Source organism: Astatotilapia calliptera, chromosome 23 (genome assembly GCF_900246225.1).
Source record: "Astatotilapia calliptera chromosome 23, fAstCal1.2, whole genome shotgun sequence".
In the NCBI taxonomy this organism is placed as follows: domain Eukaryota; kingdom Metazoa; phylum Chordata; class Actinopteri; order Cichliformes; family Cichlidae; genus Astatotilapia; species Astatotilapia calliptera.
The window spans coordinates 38984443-39004020 of NC_039323.1; the positions used below are offsets into that span (position 1 = coordinate 38984443).

The 19578-nt window shown below is 44.4% G+C and overlaps 1 long non-coding RNA gene across 3 annotated transcripts; it reads left to right on the plus strand.

Moving 5' to 3' along the window:
• Positions 1-11967: 11967 nt before the first annotated feature.
• On the plus strand, positions 11968-17304 carry LOC113016021 (uncharacterized). Of its 3 annotated transcripts, none has more exons than XR_003271184.1 (11): positions 11968-12212; positions 13076-13101; positions 13396-13481; positions 13630-13663; positions 13760-13849; positions 14262-14333; positions 15004-15106; positions 15186-15238; positions 15349-15427; positions 16417-16610; positions 16719-17304. It is a non-coding gene; the product is annotated as an uncharacterized LOC113016021 (long non-coding RNA). The 3 variants fall into 3 exon arrangements; XR_003271185.1 differs by having other exon boundaries at positions 15004-15071; XR_003271183.1 differs by having other exon boundaries at positions 15004-15238.
• The last annotated feature ends 2274 nt before the right edge of the window (positions 17305-19578 follow it).

Below are 19578 nucleotides of genomic sequence, written 5' to 3' on the forward strand. Positions count from 1 at the left end.
AGTGTTACATAAGTACATGGCTAACTCCACCTTCAGATATTCTTTAGGTGTTACAAATTTAGCTTGAGATTTAGATTGTCCAAATTTCCACTTGCTTGAATAAAGTGAAAAAAATATTTTTGTCATGTAAATGAACAGCATTTAAAAAAAATCACGCACAGAGAGGTGCGTTGGGAAAGTAGATTCTTAAGGTGTAACACTTGTATCCTTTGGTATCGACTAATGGGTGTTATCTTTGTATTAATGTTTAAGAAGACGGTTACAAAAGTGCTACCTGCTAAATTATATAAAAAGTGGCACACTAAGATAGACATTTTCACTTTTTATTGTCATGCAGCAACAATTTAGATAATTAGAATTAGAATCAAATATTTAGAACATATACTAGAAGGAACAGAATTTATTTCATTTGACGGACTAGTTACACAATATGGGATCAACAAGAAAAGATTTTTAGAATATCAACAAATTAAATCCATAGTAAAAAAGAAATTTAAACCGGGTCAAGTTGAACTACAAACACCACCAAGTGTGGTTCAATTTCTTACTCTTAAAACCCCAAAATTACTTTCCAAAATATACAGAATGCTTCCTAAAACAGATGAATCAATATCACTTCCTATTGCAAAATGGGAAGCGGATTTATCAGTTAACTTAGACCAAAACTTCTGGTCTCAGACTTGCTTAAAAACCTTTCATCTAATCAGAAATCCCAGTCTTCAATTAATTCAATACAAAATATTACATAGAGTACACTATACAGGTCATCGGATGTTCAAGATGGGCTTTACGTCTACCAACAACTGCTCACACTGCCAAACCAATTCACCGGCAATTATATCCACGCTCTTTGGTTCTGTCCACCAGTTCAGAAGTTTTGGCGCGAGATATGTGACGACTTATCAAAGTGTCTGAAATGTAACATTCCAACTTCCCCCTTAGTGTGTTTGTTGGGCAGCTTAGATAATGTCACTTCAGAAAAGAATATAGCCCATATGGTTTTCACTGCCCTATGCATAGCCAAGAAAACAGTCCTCATGAACTGGAAAAATAAAAATAATCTTAATTCTAACCAATATAGAAATTATCTATTAGATTAGATTAGATTAGATTAGATTAGATTAGATTAGATCTGCCTCAATTTTATCCTAACCACATCAGATCAATTGCTCTGGGCTCCTTTGATCAGCTCCATCACCTAGTGGCGGTGGGGGTGGGGTCATAGTTTGGTCCCGCCTTCACTGTTGTGATTGGTGTGGGGGTAGGGACAGGCTTAGGGCGTCGGGGGGTTCCCCGGAGGCATCTTCCTTGGGGGGCTCAACCCGGGGTAGCGGTCATGTCCGGTTGGGGGCTCTTTTGGCTCTCGGGTGACTGTTTCCTCGTGGCTGCGTGCAGCGGGGCTAGGGGAGGGTCTGTGCTGACGGACGTGGGTTACTGACCTGGTAGCCTGGCTGCCCCTGGGTGGGTCCGGGATGGGCGTGAGGTTCTGGGGGCGCTCTGTCTCTGGGCTGGGGCCCGGGCCGGGCCTCGGGGGCTTGGGTCCTGGTTGGTGTGTTGCCGGGGTTGTGGGCGGGTGGGTGCATGGGGGCCCAGCCCTGGCGCAGGGTGCCGCCGGTGCGTCGAGCCACCTGGGGGGGCTCTTCAACTGGTGGGGGAGATGGTCACATCTTGCAGGAGCTTTCCACTCCTCAGGAACTCTCTGCAGGAGGGGGAGATACAGGAGAGGTGGAGGAAGATCTCAGCCTGGGCGTCTATTGTCTTATGTAGTCTGGAAGATGAGTGGATGATGGGGTGGGTGCAGTTTTCTCTGTGGTGGGGTTGGGTGGAGTGTCCCGGGCTCTGTGGGGCCGGGCGGCGCTGCTGCACTGGGCCCCTGTCTGGATGGGCCTGGGCCCCCTTTCCCTGGCGGGTCGCGGAGTATGGGGGTGCCTACTGGGGTCAGCGGGGGAGCTGGCCCCAAGGAGGGGTCACTTGCCCCTCCCTTCCTTCCCTCCCCATCTCCAGCTGCCTCCCTCTTCCCGCTCCACCACAACCACCCACACATGCAGGACCTTGGAGTAGGGGTATGTCACCAGGGTGCAGAGGAGGCTACCCCCCCCCCCCCCCCCCCCCCGTCCGTCCCCCGTCCGTCCCCCGTCCCCTTCTGGCTGCCTCTGCCTCAATTTTATCCCACAACCTAGACATTCATATTACTCACACTCTCATTACACATACATATAGGATCTTGGGGGTGGGCACGCTACACGGATTCCAAAAGACCATCAGGGTGTACACCCCACCCCTGGCATCGTTGCCCACCTCTCAATTTTAAATACACGTAGACATTGAGGGCTAGCAGGAGGGACCATGCGCTTACTTGCTGCTCTCTGGCAGGTAGCTCCATGCCATCCTGGGTGCAGTTCCCCCCCTCCAGGGGCAAGGGTACCTAGACCCGGTTCGTAGAGTACGCTTGGGGAGTGTGATCGTGTGTACAGCGTCTCTTTATGTCTGTCTCCACGTTGGTTGAGTGTGGAGTAAGTGCATATGAGAGCATGAGGAATGGATGTTTGTATCTGTGTGTGCCTGTATGTCTGTGTCTATATGTCAGGTTGGGTATCAGACGCCACCTCTCTGGGGACATCTCAGGCCCTCCAAGGTTTGGAGGCCTATCTCCACCCACCACCACTTCCCCTGCCAGTGGCGGACCCCCTCAGACATCGGTGCGTTGGTGGTTCTTTGTGTCTGGGGATGGACGTCCAGGTACACACCGGCTCACTCCTTGGCGGCCGCTTATCGGGGCCTGGAGCCTGGGGCTCGCTCGGGCCACTTCGGAGGTGGGGTGCCCCCGGCCTCTCGGCCTGGGGCTCGGTCACTCAGGCACAGCTGGCTGCCGGCGGAGCTCACGGGCGCGTCACTGCAACCCCCCCTGGCTTCTGCTCCGCGGCTGCTGAGTGAGCCCTCATCTGGGACTCTCCTCAGCTCTTTCTGGGACAGTGGCGCAGCTGCCCCTCTGTTGGTCTTCCTTGGTCTCTTGTGTTCTGGGGGCCTCTGGATGTCTGGAGTTTTGATCTCCTCCATACCTGCTTCATGCCCTGGAGGACGGGGCAGCGGCTCCCCCACACCCTCTAGCAGATCATTACATGAAGGAACCTTTTAAAAAAACAAGCGCGTCCATGCTCACAGGTGTACACACGGGTGATCACAGCCACAAACTACACCCTTTTTGGCTCCTACCTCAAAGCACACTGTGTTCTGTTGATCTTATGTGCTGCACAATAATGTTTAATATTTAGTATTTACTGTCATATTCCCATATATCATTGTGATGCTGTTTATTCTATTACTCTTGTTCTCTTCTGCTTGTTTTCTTTTTTCTTTCTCAACAGGTGATCCAGGTGATTGATATATGCATTTTTTTTTCCTCTGCCCGTTCTGTTGGTTTTTGTTTTTTGCCCTTCTCCCCCGTCCCTCTTCTCAGCTGTTTCATTCCCTCTTTCTTTCTCCCCTTCTTTCCCCCAGTCAAGTCTGTCCCGTATTCAGCAAGTGAAAATAAAATAAACAATAAAAGGTGAATCAAATGGACCATTACGGCAAGGCTGGGATGGTCAATTTGGTAAAGTAAATCCGTTGGGCATCTTTCTTTGCCTTTAGACAACAATTATGATGGCAAAAGAGCCAAACGGGACAGGCAAAAAAAGAAAAAGAAGACATTTTCACTTTTTATTGTCATACAGCAACAATTTAGATAATTTCGTCCACTCTCGTAGGTAAAATATGATGCTCTTTTATCTCTGCAGTTATTAAGCATGGGGGGTCTTGGTCTTTTTCTACTTACAGTCTGTGCTAAACTGCATTCTTGACACTTTATTTCAGCAGGTATGAAAAGTAATCCTGCAGCATTTATTGCCACCCACACTTTTTAGTATAGCCATGTTTACTAAATATCTAAATATCTTCAGTGGAATTCAATCATTCAGCCTTTTTAATATCTAAAAAGAGCTTTACACACACATGATGGCACCGAGTTACATAATTCCCTTAGGGATTAATAAAGTATCCTGATTCTCAAATATATGCATACGAATGAATTTCTTCATAATATTTTTTTTATTCTTACCTTGGTAGAATCTAAGTTTTGAGCAAGCAAGGTCTGGGTTCCTTTACAGCCACTTGCTTACACAGATGAAAAGATGATCTGAAGAGACACTAAAAGAAACCGAAACTTCAACGTACCAACTGATGAGTTCTTCTTTCCAATGTTTATACTTATCCATTGTCCTTAGAAGCTGCATCACATTCTTGTTGGTTTGCATACATTGGTACACTCGATCCTTTTCAGTTGACCAAATAGATCCAGACATATTGCCATAGCACTGGCTCTGCATACTGCCCTCTTCCACCTGGACAAGTAAGTAAATAAGTAAGTAAAATTTATTTATATAGCACATTTCACAGATAAAAATCACAAAGTGCTTTACAATAGATCAGACATACAAGTTAAAATTAATTAAAAGCCCGTTTGTATAAAAATGTCTTCAGCTGCTTTTCAAAGGAGTCAGTAGAGTCTAGATAGCGTAAAGACAACGGCAGAGAGTTCCACAGCCTAGGTGCCAGTGTCTGAAAAGCCAGATCCCCACGTGTTTTAAACCTAGTACGTGGGACCATTAGTAGTCTCTGACTTGAAGACCTAAGTGCTCGGGATGAAGCATGAGGTTTCAACAGGTCAGAGATATACTGGGGAGCTTCACCGTGCAGAGCTCTAAAAGTCACAACTAAAATTTTAAAATGAACCCTAAAATTTACAGGCAACCAATGAAGAGAAGCCAAAACTGGAGTAATGTGTGACCTCTTGTTTGTACCAGTTAAAAGTCTTGCCGCTGCATTCTGTACAGACTGAAGGCGATCCAGAGCTGATTTGTTGAGACACGTAAAAAGACCTTTACAATAATCCAAACAAGAAGAGATAAAAGCATGAATAATTATCTCAAGTTCTGCCTTTGACACCAGTAGTCTGAGTTTAGAAATGTTTCTTAGATGATGTTTAGAGTGTTTCTCAAGAGACATTTAACTGTCAAATATAACACCTAAGTTTCTGAGACTCGACTGAAATGAACAGTCTAAAAAACTGATATGCTGCCTAATTTCTGAGAGCATGTGATCAGGTGCAATAATCACCTTTTCAGTTGGCCAAATAGACCCAGAGATATTGCCATAACACTGGCTCTGCATACTGCCCTGTGTTATTGTGGTGGACAATAACACCACATGTGTGCGGATGCTGTTGATTGTTTATTGATTACAGGTCCACTTTCAACATTATAATTCCATCCAAGCTCATCATGAAGTTTTGGCATCTGCACAACATCATCTCCTTATGAAGCTGGATCTTGACTTCCTCACAGACAGACCACAGTGGTACAGATCGGCAATGACATGTCATCTACACTGATGATGGATGTGTACTCAGCCCCATGCTGTACACCTTGTTCACCCATGACTCTGAGGCCACACACAGCACCAACACTATAGTTAAATTTGCAGATGATACCACCGTCAAGTCTGCTTCCAAAGCAGAGGTGAGAGCCCTGATATCATGGTGTTGAGACAAAAACGTACTGTTCAGTGTCAGCAAGACCAAGAAGCTGTCACGGCTGCCGGGGCGAGCCGTGTGGTGTAGGAGGAAAAGGACCCAAAATGCAGGCAGTTGACTGGTGATGATAGTGACATTTATTTACAGAAGTGGCAGTGACAAAAACAGGCAAAGAAGGGTGGGGAGCTAACCGAGACCTAAACTGGAGGAAACTAAAGAACAGACCTGAACATGGGACCGAGAACAGAGGATGCAGAGGGACGGAGAACACACTAATTTACGCGGAGTTACACAGAGAAACGCAGGCGATCCGACGATGAGCAGAGGCAAACACACACTATAAATACATACAAATAAATGAGGAGATGACATGCAGGGGTGGACACAGCTGAAACTAATGGACATAACGAGAAGCAGACCTAGAAAGTAAAACAGGAAACACACAGACTGTTTACAACACAAACTCAGGGACACAAACAAAACACAGAGGGAAGACACAGGTAGGGATGATAAACATGACAACCAAACCCAAAGAACTAATACAAAATCAGAATAAACACCAAACCCAAGATGAAGCCAAAAGGAAACACAAAAAGCTGGGTCAACAACCCAGGACCATGACAGAAGCTCATTGTGGACTACAGGAAACTGCAGGGCGGAGGGCACACCCTGATTTACATCAAGGAGACAGAGGAGAAGGGAGTCAGATACTTCAGGTTCCTGGGGATTAACATCAGTAATGATTCGAGTTGGTCACATCGAGTGGATATGATCACAAAAGCAGTGAAACAGTGGCTCTTTCAGCGGCGGTTTAGGGCGTTTGACGTAGACTCCAGAATACTTACCAATATCTATCAATGCACCATCGAGACTATTCTGTCTGGCTGTGTCTGGTATGGAGGTTGTAATGCTCTGGTCTGCAAAGCTTTAAGGAGGGGGGTCAGAGAAGCACAACAATCACCAGGTCTGAACTGCCAGCCTTCCAAGACGTCTACAGACAGCACTGTAGGAGGAAGGCCCAGAGGATCCTCTCTGATCCTGGCCAGACATCCTTCATGCTCCAGCTGTCACACAGAAGGTACAGGAGCATCTGGACCTGCACCAGCAGATTCTGGGAAAGTCTTACAAGCCATCAGGCTGCTGAACTGCTAAAATGTTGGACATTGGACAACACTGAGGGGGCTAACGTCACTAACTTTCACATTGGTACTTCTTAAAAGTACCACCACAAGACATTACATTACAAATTACTTTTTTTGTTCTCGTTTGGTTCTTGCCGAAGGCGGTCCACGTTTCTTCTCTCCTCCTCTCCCTTATCTTCCCTGCTTAGCCTCTTATGTCCTTGTCTAGTCTCGTGTTTTTTGTATTACTTTTCCCTGGAACACTCTCTCACAGTGTGTTCTCTAAAACCTAAAAGAGAATTATGGATTTGATCAACTGGTCCCTGAATGCAATTGACACCCTTTTCTCAATGAGAAGTCTGGGCTCGGGTGAGCCTGAGTGTCCTGGAGGTACTTTCCCTGCCGGCTACACGATGGACGGGTGGCAGAAATGGAGAATCGTGTGCCTGGCGGGACTGTCGATCGAAGACACTGAAGATATCTACCTATTCGGAACCATGATAACAGGGTTCTTGCTGATCAGGGCTGGCTTGGCCCTGGCTTATCGATGAATTAAGAAAGCGGAACCGGCTGTTCAAACCCCCACAAGGCTGCCTGCTGGGATTGAAACGATGGGACGAGGCATGACTTCTCAGAATGGGCTCACTGAGTGCAGCATGGATAAGATCTTGGAGAAGCTTACGGCTGCCGTGAACACTCAGAATAAGACCTCTGAGCGCAAACTGGATCACATCCTGGAGCGACTCACTGTGGTCATGAGTTCTCAGAATCTGCTCTTTGAGCACAAGAATGACAACATCACGGAGCGCAAGTTTGATAACATCATGGAGAAGCTCGCGGCTCTTCAACGGGAGACGGAGAGACCAGTGTCGGAGTGTTAAGAACAGCTTTGAAATTCTCATGAGTTGTTCACACTAAAGAAAACCACCATCATAATGCTATCCCTTCGGCGCCAGCTGCGGGCTCAAGGCTGGAGCCGAACAAAAACTCCCTGATAACGACTGTGTTTAGACTGTTCTTCCCACTCCATGCAGGCTACCTGGGTTGGCTGGAAGACTGTTTACTTAGCCTGGGCGAAGGACACTATCTCAGCTGAACTCTGGAAACGCACACACATACACTGATAAGCACTCACTGTGTTGTGTGTGTAAGGTTGGGGGGGGCGGGTCCATTCCACTGCAGGGCAACCTGCATGTGGCGAATAAAGCTGTTGACTGTTAAAAAATATTGTGGTTTCATTCAATTTTTAGGTTCATTCACAGACATAATGACATCTTTCATTAGCATGATATACCACCTTCCCCCAGGAACAGAGTTATGCTAAAACAGGTCTACATGTCTTAATCAAAAGGACTCATTCCTACTTAAAGTCAGACTTTATGTTCATTTGATCACCACAGAAGTTGTGTGGTTACATCATTAGCAAAAGCCTCAATTTAATTCTTTCACCTCTGCAGTGGAGTTTAGTCTGAGGACACTCAACAAAAAGGTGCTATTGTAATAGGGGCCATTTCTTACTCCTCAAGTTCTTGATCCTCAAGTTCACTCAAGAGTGAACTTGAGGATCAAGTTGGACATGTCTGTCAATGGTTGGCATCTCAACGACAGTTCCTACAAACTGTTGTTCAACACAAACCGCTGCAGGGCTGATGTGTGATTGTGAAAATGTGTGTTAACTCATTATTATTACAGGCTGTGCCAAACTGCATTCTTGACACTTGATTCAGCAGGTGTGAAAGGTAATCGTGCAGTATCCTTATCCATCATTAACGCCCACTCACATCCTGGGCCATGATAAGGTGGGGCCAGGTTTCACAATGAGCTCACCTGAAACTCTGGCTGATTGGGACCCACACCCAGTTTCACACCTTGGCTCAGGCGATTAGAGGATCATCAGGGGGTCCTTCTGTCCCTCTGTGGGAGGACACTCCCACTAGGTTTAAATCTGGGACTCCCCACCATTTGACCTTAGAACTGAAGAAGCTTCTCGGATGAGAGGTGAAACGTCTTCAAGTAACTTAAAGAAATCCAGATGCTTTTCTTTGCAAAATTGGTAACATTACAGAAAACCACTGAAATGTACACTACAATGGGAAAGTACAAGAGGGAAAAAAGACACCTCTACTCATGCTGGGCTCCTATGGTATGAGAACAGGAAACAAAAAAACTCCTCTGCACAGAAAGCACATAAATGTCCACAGCACAACATTATGGAGCACGTGACAACCAACAGGGTTGGGTAGGGGATGAGGAGTAATCCTAAGCAAACATAGCAGCCATCCTGCCACTGCGCCGTCTCTCCAGCGCAGGCCCAGACCCGCCGTGTTCTCCAGGAGGGAACAAGCATCGAAGGCGTTTGGAAAGGGGGGGTGGGGGACGAGTGAGTGCTTATCAGTGTAAGTGTGTGCGTTTCCAGAGTTCAGCTGAGACAGTGTCCTTCGCCCTGCCAGGCTAAGTAAACAGTCTTTCAGCCAACCCAGGTAGCCTGCATGGAGTGGGAAGAACAGTCTAAACACAGTCGTTATCAGGGAGTTTTTGTTCGGCTCCAGCCTTGAGCCCGCAGCTGGCGCCGAAGGGATAGCTGATAAGGTTTCCGAAAGAGACTCAGGCGCAGGCCAGGGTTTTCCTTTAAGCGAAGGACAGTGCGTTTATTTACAGTGAACACATACACCAAGTGGCTATATACAACGTGCAGGGGAAACGGGTCCGGGTCGCCAGGGTCCGTGGGAAACAGGGTTGGGAGAAGGGTGTTCCACACTTTCTGTACAAAAACGTTCCCCCTCAATCACTCCTCTCCGCATCGGGTTCCAAAAACGATCTACACACAAAACGTCGGGTTAGCAGGATAATTATAAGAAATTCTCAAGGTACAGGTTAGCAGAAACACAAGTCTAACTGACACTGATAGCTCAACGATCCAGCGAAGACTAGTGCAGACTCGCCATCTAAGTAGTGCAGTAATCAGCTGGGATCAGCGGCCGGTGTGGTGATGAGCAGGTGTGTGGGCCAGCAGCGGGAGCCCGCAGTGAGCATCGCCGTGGCGAGAGAGAGAGAGTGAGAGAGAGAGGGCGAGAGAGCAAACAAACCACAAACATATTGCCCCATAGAGGATTGACCAGCGGGGCACAGGGACCATGACAGTACCCCCCCCCCCTCAACGGGAGCCCCCCGGCGACCCACCAGGCTTACCAGGATGAGACAGATGGAAGGCCCGCAGCATACGCTTGTCCAGGACAGCGGCCCGCGGAACCCAGGACCGCTCCTCAATGCCATAGCCCTCCCAGTCCACAAGGTACTGGAAGCCACGCCCGCGGCGGCGAGAGTCCATAATCCGCGTGATGGAATAGGCGGGCAAGCCGTCCACAAGCCGGGCGGGTGGAGGGGGCCTGGAAGGAGGTGCTATTCCGGACAGGTTTGATTTGGGAGACGTGGAACACATTGTGAATCCTCATGTTGCGCGGCAGCCGGAGTTTCACAGAGACGGGGTTGATCAGCGCCGAAACCTCAAACGGACCAATGAAGTTTGGGTTGTGCTTCTTGGACTCAGTCCTGAGAGGAACAAAGCGTGTGGACAGCCATACCTTTTGTCCCACGCTGTATGCTGGAGCTGGTGTGCGGCGGCGATCTGCGGTCTGTTTGGTTCGGTCCTTTGTGCACAGCAACGCCGTCCGTGCGGCCCGCCAAGCTCGTCGGCACCTATGTAGATGGGCCTGGACAGATGGTACAGAATGCTCACCCTCGACAGAGGGGAAGAGAGGTGGCTGGAAACCCAGTGAGACCTCGAAGGGAGACAGACCAGTGGCGGAGGAAGTCAGACTGTTATGGGCGTACTCAATCCAGGGTAGTTCGTCACTCCAGATGGACTGGTTGGAGGACGCTATGCACCGCAACATTGCCTCGAGCTCTTGGTTAGCTCGCTCACACTGACCGTTGCTTTGGGGATGGTAACCGGAGGTCAGACTGACCTTTGCTCCTAATGAGGAGCAGAATTCCTTCCAGACGCCAGACGTGAACTGGGGGCCTCTGTCAGACACAATGTCTTCCGGGATCCCATGCAAACGAAACACATGACGGGTAAGCAGTCGTGCGGTCTCCATGGCCGTGGGAAGCTTGGGTAGAGCTATGAAGTGGGCAGCTTTAGAAAAACGGTCTACGATGGTAAGTATGACAGTGTTGCCTGCTGATGGCGGCAGTCCGGTCACAAAGTCCAAAGCTATATGGGACCACGGCCTGGACGGAGTCGGCAGGGGATTGAGCTGTCCAGCGGGCGGCTGATGAGACGGTTTATTCCGGGCACAGGTCGCGCAGGCGGAGACGTACTCCCGAGCGTCCTAAGCAGAGAGGGCCACCAGAAGTAGCGCTGGAGGAAGTTGATAGTGCGGTGGACCCCTGGGTCGCGCGTAAAGCGGGCAGTGTGGGCCCATTGAAGTACTTGAGAACGTACTGATTGAGGGACGTAGAGCCGTTGGGCTGGCCCACCTCCCGGATCCGGTTCCGACACCTGAGCCTCCCGAATGGCTGCTTCGATCCCCCAGGAGATGGCGCCCACGACACAGGTGGCGGGGAGAACGGGAGCGGGCTCAGTGGGGTCCTCCGAGACTGAGAACTGACGGGACAGGGCGTCGGGTTTGACATTCCGGGAACCGGGTCTGTAAGAGATGGAGAAGTGGAAACAGGTGAAAAATAGGGCCCACCTGGCCTGTCGGGCGTTGAGCCTCTTAGCTGATTGCAGGTATGCCAGGTTCTTGTGGTCTGTCCAGACGAGGAAAGGCTGAGCCGTGCCCTCCAACCAGTGCCGCCACTCCTCCAGGGCTAGTTTTATCGCCAGCAGTTCCCGATCCCCGACATCATAGTTTCTCTCTGCAGGGGACAGACGGCGGGAGAAGAAGGCACAAGGGTGGAGCTTACCGTCCTTCCGTTGCGACAGAACCGCTCCAACCCCTGAGTCGGACGCGTCGACCTCGACCACAAATGGCTGCGTGAGGTCGGGTTGGATCAGGATGGGGGCTGAGGCGAATCGTTTCTTCAGTTCTTGGAAAGCTACCTGAGCTTCTTTGTTCAACTGAAAAGGAAGCTTGGGAGAGGTTAGCTGGGTCAGCGGCAAGGCAACTCGGCTGAAGTCCCGAATGAACCGCCGGTAAAAGTTGGCAAACCCAAGGAAACGTTGCAGTTGGTGCCTATTAGGAGGTTCCGGCCACTCAACAACGGCTTTTACCTTCACAGGGTCCGGCGGAGGTTTCCTTGGTCGATTATGTACCCCAGGAATGCGACGGACGATCTGATTTCCTCGTGTCAGCATTGTTCCCACATCATCATAATTAATGTTGTTCCAGGTTCAACATTGCAAGTGACCAATCACCTTCTTGTGACGTCATTCCTTTGCGACTTCGAAATACCCGCCTTCGATTATTTCGAAATACAAGTGAAGAAGCGAAAAACTGCCGCCTGTCCGCCGAATTTGAAGTCAATTCGCCTGTCCGCCGAATTTGAAGTCAATTTAGGATACTTTCCTTTAATAAACGGTAAGCATTATACATATGTTCCTCACTTGGCTTGCTGTTTGTTTGCTAGCAATAGGCTACTTGACGACAACATTAGCTAACCAGTGTTCTCTAGACCAGCGTTCCCCAACTTTTTGGGTGTTTCGTGGCCCGGGGGTTGGGTCAGGCAAAATTGCAGTAGCTTCCCTGATCATTTTACAAACATAAGTGAAGAGAATCTGGACTAAAAGGCCTAGACTTATGGTTGTGTGCTGAATCTATGAATCAAACTATCACCTGGAAACATAATTAACTGGTCCATAGCTGTGAAACTGGACATGAGTTCTTGATTCTATGGAGATTAACAGTAATCCAGAAATTTACAAATTTGTCCCTGGGACATCGCGTAAATGTTGTCCCAGGGACATCGCGTAAATGTTGTCCCTGGGACATTGTGTAAATGTTGTCCCTGGGACATCATGTAGAATTTGCCCTGGGACATCGTGTAGATGTTGTCCCTGGGACATCGTGTAAATGTTGTCCCTGGGACATCGTGTAATTGTTGTCCCTGGGACATCGTGTAGATGTTGTCCCTGGGACATCGTGTAAATGTTGTCCCTGGGACATCGTGTAATTGTTGTCCCTGGGACATCGTGTAATTGTTGTCCCTGGGACATCGTGTAGATGTTGTCCCTGGGACATCGTGTAAATGTTGTCCCTGGGACATCGTGTAAATGTTGTCCCAGGGACATCGCGTAGATGTTGTCCCTGGGACATCGTGTAGATGTTGTCCCTGGGACATTGTGTGATAGCTTGTAAATAATGGAATGAAAATTATTGATTGTTATTAACTTGTGAAAAAGAAGTGTAACAAATCCACATGTTATGTTCTTACACCCTTACAGAAACTGTGACTCCTTCACAATGTCAGGTAAATGTCAACTCATGTTGAACCAATCAAGCCTTTTATTATCACATGCAATGTTACACGTACAACTGCAATGAAAATTTCACCCCCTTCTGACCATACATATATTGCTTAAACATCACATTGGGAAGACAGGTCGGAAACAGTTAGGAAGGTCAGAAAACAATTTAATTAATAGATGAGGAGGAGAAAAAAGAACTACAACCAGACAAAGCTCCTAGAAGACTGAAATGGATGATGGTTGCAGCATGCAAAAGAAAATGATATCTGTTGACTACAGCATATGCTTTCTCACAGATTACCTTGTGGGAGTAGCTGGACCAAACTCTATTGGTATTTCAAGTTTGAAATCCCTGTTTGACCAGACTAACATTTCAGATGAGGTACCTCTTGACATAAAAATCCTTTTATGTTGTCATAAAACTAATGTTAAATTCTGCTTTAAATACACTTTATTGTACAATTTACTTAATGAATCGTATTCCTTAGTTCTGTTTTTATTTATATGTATTTATTTATTTGTTTTATAAGGTAATAGATGGCCTAATCTAATTTGCAGTGTGAGGTATGTTGAAAAGCTTGTTTGATCATAATGACATAGCATGTTTACGTTTTTTGTAATGTATTTGAAAACATAGGTGTATTTATGTTATTTTTATAGAATTTCCCTCACATTTATCCAATACCAAGCCAAATCACTGGAAAAATTTTGGATGGGTCCACAAGAGCACAAAGTGCATACTTTTTGAAGGTATGACTTGGACTGTGGTAACTATGTTCTTATCACAAAGGGTTTATAAGTTGCCACTATAAACAAACAGCATTTTCCAAAATTGAAGCCTTGTCAGAAGAACCTGAAAAACACCTTTCTGAAACCTTTTCTGTGTAAAGACTTGTTCAAAAAGCAATGCACACAGATTAAAACATTTCTGTCTTGGCCAACTGATAAAGAACACCAAAAACTGAGTGGTGCGTGTTGAGTCTGTGGTCTTGATTTGTTTTGTACGCACTATAGAAATTAATTAATGTAAACCAAAAATGACACGTTCTATATGTTTGTGTATCTGCAGAATTAATTACAAGTCTCACCTGACAAGCTTTTGCAGTTTTGCAGTGTCATTCTTGACAGAAAAACATACTTGTCACATTATTTTTATTTCCAGAAAAACATCTTTCAGATGTATGAGAAATTGATTGGAGCCTGTCTGGAAAACGGCAGCCACTGGACCTTGTTTGTAAGTTGCACAGATTTTGCACTCTCTCTAGTGCATGATACTTTTCAGTGTCCCTCATTAGGAAAGCTCAAGGCCCAAGCCTACCATATCCATCTTTTTACAAAACAGTTTTGTGACATACCCAAGAGGACCATAGTCTATATGAATTCATTTGGCGAGTCGGAGGTCAGAAAAAGTGCGGTGTTGAAAAACTGGAGGTAAATAATTAACATATTTAACATAACATATTTAATTTAATTGAAATCATTACCGAACGTGGTTATTGATTTCTCTATATGCTTTTTATTTGTAATAACTGCGATCTCTCAGCTCATTTGCTTCAGCAAGAGGCTGCGCTGGAGAGTGGACCTTGTCACATGTGAGCCACCCACATCAACAGGATGGGAACTCATGTGGAGTGCATGTCGTCATGGTACTGAAAACTATAGCTTTAACCTATATAAGTAATGTTTACATTTTTGCCTATTCAGTTTTTAAAGCCTTAGAGGCAGGATGGTAAAATCTCAATTTTTTTTGTAGATTGAACCATTTCAGCAGTAATGCTTTGCTTTGGTTGCTCTGGTTTTTTTTTTTTCTCGGGGGGTGGGGGGGTTAAAAACAAACAAACATTTCTTTGTTAATCTAATTCTTTTTGTTCTTTTTTTTTTTTTTTTTCTTCGTCAATTATTAGTTTGCCCAATCTCTCATTGACGGTAAAACACAAGTGGAGGAGTACAACACTGAAATCACAAAGCTCAGGTCCCGACTTTGCCGCTACTTATTTTCCTCAATAGGTAAAGATAAAATTAGCTGCCTTCTTTTTCTCTAACATTGGAAAATGTAACTTGTACTTAAACAAATTATATTTTGCAGATCGAACTAGGAAGTGCAGTCAGTGCTGGTGTGTGATTGCAGCCAAAGACTGGGTACACTATGACATGTCCTTAGCCATATAGATTGTTTATTTAATGGACTTTGTTCATTTGTTTTTTGTTTGTTTATTTCTTCTTCTTCTTTTTTTTTTTTTAATTCACAGGTGCAGTGCCAGAAATGTGGTGCATACAAACACATGCGTTGTTCAAAGTCTGTTTGTGGCATCTGTATCTTCTGTGAGAGTAAGTCACAATATAACTAAACAATGTCCAAAAATGTTTAAAGTGAAATTTTTTTTCGTAATTTTGCCTTTGCACACCAGGACTGTGTAATTAAAGTGGACGTTTCAAGATCCAGTTTTTACACAAAACTATTTTAGACATAACTGTGTCGTATTGTGGGGATTTCTCTTCACAATAAAATTGATATAGTGCTGTTTATATCATTCTTCTTTATGTAACAGCACAGTGCAGCACAGCAGAGGGAAAGGAGTTGTGCAGCATAGTGGGTGGCTATATAGGAGGAGCAATAGAAGTAGCCAGTGAAGAATGTCATCAGGGAAAGCATCAGGCAGCGAATGACAAAGGAAAAGTTCCTAAGGGAGAGAACATCTGCAGCAAATCGACAAGTAACAGTGAGATAGGAAGACTGACAGTCAGAGATGAAGGTACACAGACTGAAAGAGATGAAGGTACACAGACTGAAAGAGATGAAGGTACACAGACTGAAAGAGATGAAGGTACACAGACTGAAAGAGATGAAGGTACACAGACTGAAGACAACGAAAAAGAAGCAGAAGTATACGGCACAAGTCTGAGTACAGATAATGCTGCTGCTGATGATGTTGACAGGATCGATGCAGATGCAGAATTTCAAACTGATTCAGAAGGAACTAGTACAGTTTACAGAGTGCATGGTCGCTTATCTGTACCAAGCTCAAAAAAGAAAACCTACACAATAACAGAAGACGAGATCAAGCACAGAATCAACGCAGAGAACATGTCAGTTCATGTTTTCAGAGGTTTGATTGGGGTAGGTATACATTTCGTGATTTTGATGTCACCTGAAATAAATCCGGGTTACTCGTATCAATGAAGTGACAATGTGGCTGGAAATTGTGCATTTGCTGCAACATATACACAATTACACCATGTAAACAAAAGCATTTAACTTTGTGCGCGTGTGTGTGTCTCTCTCTGCTCTTTTGGTGTTTGCACTTTTTCTTTTTTAGGGCCGTAAAGCCAAACTGCCCGCAATGATTCTTGACAGGCCTAAGAAGGCCAAAACTAAAGTAACAGTGTTTAGTGTTCTGAGTGAAGAGGAGGCTGGGGAGCTAGCCCTCGGGTTTGCCGGAAGATTGGCCTGCGATGTCACAACAGACATGGTCTGTAAAGGCATCGACCATTCAAGTGCTGATATGACAAAGTAAGTTAGTAAAACAATATGAAAGTTGTATCTTTTTTGGTATTATTTGTCATTTCCCCGTATTTGGGTTATTGGTGTAACATTGTTAATCTTACTTTCTAATAACAGACAGACTCTTCTCAAAATCCAACACAATCTTAAACATGAGCTGACTGATTCCTCAACCTTCAGTTTGCTGACACACACCTTTGGCCCCGCTGCACTGGATTCTGTCATTTCATTCCTGTGTGAAAAACTTGATCTTGTCTCTTAAATAATGAAACCTTTTGTGACTTTTGTTTGTTCTGTAAATCAGAATCTTGAAAATTGTTCATTGTTGTTCTAAGTTTGTGTTAACTATTTGGCAAAAATGATTGGTTCCTAATCCAAACAGCATAATGACTGTTCTAACACATATCTTAAAAATGCTACAAAGAAAGAAAATTATCACATATGTTTCAATATGAATGTAATTGTGTCACACTCGGTTTGTAGTAGCTTTCCTGTTTTATTTTGAGTTTTGGTATGTTTACACTGTTATTTTTATTTCCCGTGTGTTCGTCTTCCCTTATTAGTTTTACTGTATTTAATTAGTCTGATTTAATAACTTATAATTATTTACTTTCCAGTGTGTATATATGCTCCTCGTTTGGATTATTGTTTGTTTGAGTTCTGCCTGTCTTTTCTATTAAAGATTTGGACTTTTGGACTATTAGTGGACCTCGTAGGTTTTTATTCTGTTCAATTGGTAATTGACTGGGTTTAATTTAGTGGCCTGGAAAACAGGCCGGAGGGGTCTGGTCATTTTAACCCCCTAAGACCCGAAATCTTCCATGGCATGCATTTTTAATTTCTCTTTGATATTTGGGCCGATTGGAACCCGATGAATGTAAAAAGAAAGAATTACCAGGTTTTGTTTTTTTACCTAATTTTTGTTTCTGAGAAAAATGAGAGCCACATATGAGGACATTAATTTGAAATTTCGATAGAACAGTTGCAGTATAATGTCCTCGTAACTGTATATCAGGCACTTGTTGATCAAGATTTAGTATTTTGGTCTAAATAACCCAAAATGTGATGTCCACATGTGTGGACGCCAGGCTGGAGTAAAGTGTTAGAGCTATTTATACCTATGTAAACTTTTATACACTGGTTTTTACCTGTCTTGTTTCAGAAAGGTTTAAAAGGGTAATGTCCACAGTTTATTTGTTTATTTGTTTGTTTGAATTCAACATATTTTATTAAAGTAATTGAGCTTGAACACAGAAAAAACTGAATCAAATAATCATAAAATCAAATCACTTGCACTATACTGAAGTCTAATCTACTCTGAGCTAATGCCAGTTTCCAACACTAATGATCGGGTGAAGGAGAGATATGAGGGTGTGCACGGCCACTGGTGCTCTTATCCCTGTTCTTTGTGATACAATCCAACAGGAAAGCAGTCAAACCCTTGGACATTAGCCAAATTAACGTTCACAAATATATACACACAGAGGAACTCTGAGCCCCAATGTCAGCATTAGCACAAACATGCCACTTCATACCAAATCTCAGTGTGAGGTCAGGTGTTAGTCTCATTCCATTATTCTGGCTATATTTTCTTACTCATTACTATTAAACTTATACTTAAGACTAACTATTAACAAAATCACACCCCAATAACTCTGTTATTACACTTTGTATTTAATCATAAAAAGGCTGGATGTTGAAACCTTTTACTTCTATTTTGTATGAGCCAGGATTCTCAACAGCTGATACTCTATGTCCAAAAAGTGACAGGTATCGTTTTATGGAGCAAAAAACTTAAGAGCGCATATTTTATAAATAATACCAACAATTACAAATGCAGACCTTTAATAGTAATAAGTAATCCTTTATTTATAATGCATAGCAATATAAAAATAGTAACATATGAAAATATTACAATGGGCACAGATGAATTTGTATCAAAAACAGCAACCAAGCCAAAGTAATGAATAACACACATAAATAACAACTGCTTGAGAGACCAAACAATTTCTTTTCATCTGTTCCTTGGCAGAAAGTTAAGACAGCTATTCAGCTTTAGGTTTCAATAAACAGAAGTAATGGATGCAGTCCCTTTGAAATGTCACACAAAAGTCTACTTGTGCATATACTTAGCTTTAACTCTTCTCTTTTTTGTTTTGTATTCCAAAAGGTTTTCATTTTCTCCAGAGGATGTCTCTCTTTCAGTGGTTATCGACTGTTCACATTCATTTTCAGACTGTTGGAATGTCGATGCTGGCCGAACGTTTCTTGCTAGAATACAATGGCCTAATTTTGCGTGCATTATCTGTCATCTTTATTTCGTACTGGCATATACTTTTGCCTACTTGTTTTGTTTTTAAGACATTTGTATGCAGTTCATCTATCATTGCAGTAATACCCTCTGGAATGAATGCCCACTGTTTAACTGTGTCTAAAACAGCATTTAGTTTTCCAACCGCATCTTCTGTGCATTTTTTGTCTGTGCTTTCAACTACAGGAGTGTCATTCAAAGTTGATAGAGGACTTTTCAGAGAGTTTTTCATTTGTTTAAAATGGCTACAAGCCACCTTCAGGCAAGCACATGTGTTATAGTGAGAGAACGTACAACAAGTGCACTGAAGTGTTTCAGCCGATGCAAAAAAACACAGATTTCCAAACAAACTTGGCATTTTTATCACTTTCAAGTCCTCACAGTGTACAAAGTAATGCCTTTCTTTCACTGCAATTCTTGCCAAGGTCTGTTTCCATGTTTGGATAGATGTCATTGTCAGCCTCTGCTAATTTTGCAAGTAACACTAGATGCTTGCAAAGAAGTCCTCGTAAGCCATATGTACAGTTGCAGTAGGACTCAACATGGCAGACATCATACACCATGTCTTCTCTTGACTCAGATGGGACTTGATATGCATTAACTCCATGGCTGTTCTTGACTGTAATTTTAAGAGCCCAACCACTTTCCATCAGTCTTGAAGCAGAG